We start from the raw sequence: 6,000 nt of genomic DNA on the forward strand, positions 1-6,000 counted from the left end.
TGAAATCTAATATTCAAAATTATTAGGTAATTGCTATACAGAATAAACATAAATTCATAATGATGTGTGACGCTCAAATTCATTCATAGAGGAAGTTATAGCTATGACTGATAAATACAGTAAAAAAAATCTTGATTACAAGCCAAATTACCATCTGTTTGGAGTATTCAAGTACACAAACTTATTTATGACGGACATTGTTTTAATTTCTAATAAACTCTTCAGTGACAAGACCTTCTGAGATGTGAGATTCTAAAAACAACATAAGTATCTATCTCGACTTGTCTGAGAAAAACACATTGACCAGCCCCGACCCTCCAAAAAAGGAGGGGGAAATAACCTCGTCCTCCAAAGGAGGAGAGGGACAAAACCCTCCTCCTTTGATGGAGGGGAGGGAGAAGCTTGCTGTGGGCAACAAGTCCAATAACCTATTTTATTTATTTTTACTAAGTACCACGTACAAAAACAAATATTACAATACTAAGATCATAAAACATTAAAAAACCCTATGGCCTCCAACAGGCTATCAGTATGGACAGACTTTGCCCATCATTTCCACTGTCATCTAGCCCACCTTCTCCTGCAGCAAGCTAGCGTGGGACTTGATGTTCGTATGCTCCCTATCTGTTCAGCTCCCTGCCTCCCAAGGCCCAAAGCTCAGCAGCTGGAAAACTCAGGCGCAATTTTCGCCACATCTCATGGCTTGATTCCATGCACAACAATAAACCACTGGTCATCACCTCCTTCCACTTTGTGAGCTCCAAGCCTGTAGTAGCAGAATGGACTACACCAATGGGCCTTCTTTTTTTCAAAGTTTGACCTCCAAGTTTGGACTGCACCACATCCCACAGATTGCACCATTTGAGCTCCAAGCTCACGGGCTGCACCAGTGAGTTCCTCTATCATTGAACTTATTATACCTGTGAAATTGCCTAGGGCTTACGACGGATTGTGATGCATGCACGATGGCTCAAGGAAAACATCCTCTTCTTTCCATCTCCATGCACGTTTCCAGCATTTCTCCATGTTGCAAAGCAACATCTTGCATGCCGTGGGCCACACCCAGAGAGGTTGAAAACTCTATTCTCTAGTTTCAGAAACAGAGGAGATTGGTTCCTTACACTCAGCCCTCAACAAGCACCTCACCCTTAAGCCACCATAACCTCAACACCCAGATGCCTTATTTACAAACATTGAAATAGAAGAAACGAAATATAAAACCTAGAAACAATAAACAAGACCAGAAAGCAAAAAAAATGAAGGGGTAGGCTTCTCCCTCCCGCTTAGGAGATTTTTTGTTTAGATCTCTAAAGAGAAGTGAGAGTTTCTCTCTCTAAAGCCTTTATAGAAGTCCTTCAGCTTATCATCTATCCAATAGTGTCAAGACATCAGGCATATAATCCAATGTTATGGTTCTCATGCTCTATTAGATTTTATGAGAAGGGTATGAATGGTTTAATTAAAGTTTCAAATAATTAAATGAAATCTAACAGAGAAAGAAAACCTAATACCATCAGTTATATAAACTGTACATCTACAAATATTAAAGTTCTAGACCAATTTGAGCCACCATGGACTCATATATCATACACATAATGTGGCGCCCCCAGGCCTCACTTTGGATTTGGTGGTGACTAAGATGCTGGGACATGTAATGCAAAACTACACACCCCTCGTACATGATAGATAATATGCAATGCTCCTAAATATTCTAGTAGTATGCGATAACCGTTCAATGAAAAATAGAAAAAAAAAAGGTAAAGAGATCTAAGCAATGCCACAGGTAATTGCATAGTACATGGTACAGACTAAAAAATACTTTTTTCCAATTTTGTCACATCATTGTCCTTGTCAAACAAAAGAGAGTTTTCAAAACATAATACGAGTCTGTGTCTCCCAAAACACGGGACCAAATACTTCTTTCTAGTAATAAGCAGACCATCTAAACTTTCCTAAGTTTTCATTAAGTACTCTCCCCACTACTAACGATCCATCATGAGACAAAATTAAACAAGCTCCTATCGACTTTTGCATCTCAAGTGACGGGAGTTCTATATCCATAATAAGCTTCCTTCCTTCCACACGGGCCTCACTAGCTTCTTTGAGAACTCGTGTCACTTGGTCCAAGTTCTAGGAAAACTTCAATACCCATAAGAGATCCTAAGCAAAACATCAAAATTAGGGTTGTGGAGATCCATCAACATTACTTGGAAAAATGGAACAGTGTATTCCAACGCAGTCGCTGCATATACGCCCGCAGATGGTGTACTCGTCTTCCATCATTGTGCCATCTAGATTCATGCTTCGGGGTTGTTGGGTGTACCTATAGCTATTTCTATCATTCTGGGAGATGAATGATAGTGAAAAAATTACAACAGTGAGATTTCAAGAAAATCTTAGTAAGTAATCACACAGCATATCACAGTTAACACGAGCATACAAGAGGTATATCATGCAATGTGTGGATGAACATGTATATAACTCATGACTGAAACCGAGTTGTGACTCATGCATTGATCACTTTTGAAAACTTGTAACAGAGACTTAGCATTTTCTAAAAAAAAAACATACTCTTGTTATCATTCATAACTTAGTTAATCATGTGATTTGGAACATATCATATCATATTTGCATGATTCACATCATGTAATCCATATCATATCATGTAGGCTCATTGCCTTGTTCTTATAATACATGTGGATATATTACAGTTCTCCTATGCACCACGTGTTCTTGCTAGTTATTGCACCATCACCAATCCGTGCATCGTGATGACTATGTCTTAAATATAACATAACTTATTAACTCGACAATACTTTGTAGGGTTACATGCCTTATGCACACCCACTAGCATTAGGCGCTACCCTACTCCGGCGTTATTTAAAAAGAATCCATCTAAGGTACGTCGATTGTTCTTTATCAACCCAGAGGTTACCACTCCATTCTTAAGCACTCCAGAGTGGACAGAGGAGTTTCACTAGGACATTCCCCCGCCCTAGCACTTGGAGTCATGATAAAACTTTTCTAAAACATCATTTCATTTCCAAAACCCTTTTTGTCCTTGAAAATGTTTTTCTTTTGAAATCACTTTTCCCAAATGCATGCGGCATGAGATTTAAGGCATGCATGCTAATACTTGACAAATGCCATATGGGATATCATACATGAAATAACCAAGCATAACATATTTAATTCATAGCATGATAACATAGAACTCATGAGATATTAAAACACAACATGGAACTAGGTAAACTATCCTTGGCCGAAACATATATGCACAAGAATAAAGAAAATCATCTCTTAAACATACTCCAAACTTCATCCAAAATACTTAGAAATCATAGCATAGTAAAATAAGACATCAAATCATAGCATTTGATCAAGATCAAATCCACTCAAAGTTGGGTAAAGTCGAATCATCAAAGGTCTTAAATTAGCAACATCATTTTTCTTAAAACTGAGACATGCAAAGGATCTTATTACCACTTTTCATCACAAAAAAATTCACATTAGTCATTCAATAATTATATTCCAAGTTCATGTAAGAGTATTCAAGCAAACTAACAAAAATAACAACCAAAGTACTAGAAACAAACAAAAGATTTACACAAATGTATACATGCATTAGCTAAAAGTAAGTTGAGTGCATACTTACAAAAATCCATGTAGAGTAACAAATAGAAAGCTATAAATTGAAGTGTAACTAGTTAGAATGAGTGTTCCAAAAACCCTAATCCATGAGGCTTGAGTGCATGTGTGATTGCTAAAGCTACCACTAGACTTTAATCACCAATAGGCCATTCAGCTTCTAGGGTTTTAGTCAAGAAATCTTTCATTTTTCTTGTGTTCTTCTTCATAACTCAAGGTAGGGTGAAAAGATAAGTAGTTGGCCAAATACAAGAAGGATTTGGACTCCTCATCATTCAGCTTCCCTAGTTGGTTCCTAAAGAACAAGTGTGAAATCGTGAGTGCTTGGCCATTACCGAACCCATTAGAGATTCTCATTTCTTCATGAGTTGAAAGTGTGTCGTGTGTGGATGTGTGAATCAAGAAAGCAAAGTCTCACCGTGCCTCCTCTTTGCTAAAGCCAAAATCTTCTCTTGAAAGTAGTTTACCCTTGTTTGGTTAGAAGAAAAGTGTGAGAAATTAAGAAATCCCTTGAGTGGTTGTGTGAGAGAATATGGAGAGAGTGAGAACATGAGAGGTCCAAAAATGGCAAAAGAAAAACCCTTGGGCATGTGGTTCTCCTCCCTTTATATAGAACTCTCCCACAAAACCCTATTGGGTACTTGAAACCCAATTCATGAAGGACAAGTGGCTTGCCCTTCTTCCTTCCCCTTTAGTTGTCCATGCCTCTTGAGTTCCCATCATGAGATTACCATGGGAATGGCCAAGGCTTGTGGGTGGCGTGTGGGGTTCCTCCCCTCCTGGCAGAATGCCTCAAATTCCCATCTCATATGCGTCTAAGTGCAATGAACCTTAGGGCAACTAGGTAAAACCATCCACTAGTCTCTTCCTCTTCCAAAATGAGGTGTTTCATGGATGCCACATGGCTTAGGCATGTGATGTCTTCTAAGTGCCACCCCTCTCTCTCTCTTCTCCCCATGAAGATATTTCCTCTTCCATGCACATTCCCTAGATGACCGCTCCCACTTCTCTATGCTTCCTCAAAACCCTAATACAACATATGGCAATTGAATGGGAGTGGTGACCAAAAAAGTAAGGGTAGGTTTGTCCTTTCACGTGGTTTTCTCCTCTCAAATCTTCTAGAAGGTCTTAGCATGGTTGACATGTGTCATATTCTTAGAAAATGCTAGGATAGGCATGTGGGATGGAAAATCAAACCATCCTTTTTGTCCCTTGGCTTTCCCACAAATCCTTATTTGAAATCCCCTTGGTCTTCATTAGGCTCCATTTCCCTATACATATCTCTCTTGGAAGTTGAAAGGGTGCAAAACTACAAGGTGCTAGGCGTGTGGGAGGGCTTGGCCGAGTGCCTCTTGGTTTTCCCTAGGAGATGTTGTCATGAGATGTTTCTAAAAGGCTTCTAGCATGAGTGACAAATGGAACCTCCACTAGGATTGGTGTGTAAGCCTTCCCTTGGGCTTCCCAATACTCTTCTCTCCCCCTTAGCCCATTATCAAGACTCGATACAGTTAGGTTTGAATCTTGGGCTAGAATCCAAATGGGTTTGGGTTTTCCTTATGAGCCAAATTTACACTAAGGGTTTTTAGGGCTAAATTTCTCTTTTGGGCTCAAATTCATAATTAATCTTCTAAGGCCTCTTCTTCCCTTAAATCACTAGGGCCCTTAATTACTTAGGCTTCTAAAAGTAAACTATGTGCTTCACCATATCGAGTTATCACATATGATCTCTCATACATAACATTTAAGCTTCAAATCCATGAAGACATATTTGCAACGTATTGTTTAGCCTAAAGGTTACAACTAAGTACAATTTCTACAAATATTTACATTTTATTACAAACAGACCATTTTGTTTGGTTACACAAATCATCTCATCCCATCTCATCTCATTTCATCTAATCTCATCTAATCATTATAACTTTCTTAAACTCCCACGCAAAATGCAATAAAAAATTCAACTTTTTCAAATTCAAAAATGAAAATAATATTAAAAGTTTATATTTTAACAATATTTTATTTACTTTTGACTCTAATATCATCTAATCTATATAACCAAACGAGGTCTTCATGGACAACCTCATCTTCAATATACCCTTCCATGGAAGGGTGAACCATACTTGAGATAAAATCTACGATTTTGATTGTATCTCTACTACAAATGGGCGTTTAAGGAGAAATTTACATCTCATTGTTCAAGATTCATAAATTCTACATGTGACTACTTTAGATTCAACACTTTCAAGATTTTTAAGCATAAAATATTAAATAAATAGAAATAAGCATCAACATGAGGAAGCACAATTTTGGAAAGTAAGCATGAACATGAAACAACCATCTATAGTCTCAAATATA

This window comes from Carya illinoinensis, chromosome 12, assembly GCF_018687715.1.
Source record: "Carya illinoinensis cultivar Pawnee chromosome 12, C.illinoinensisPawnee_v1, whole genome shotgun sequence".
Taxonomy (NCBI): Eukaryota; Viridiplantae; Streptophyta; class Magnoliopsida; order Fagales; family Juglandaceae; genus Carya; species Carya illinoinensis.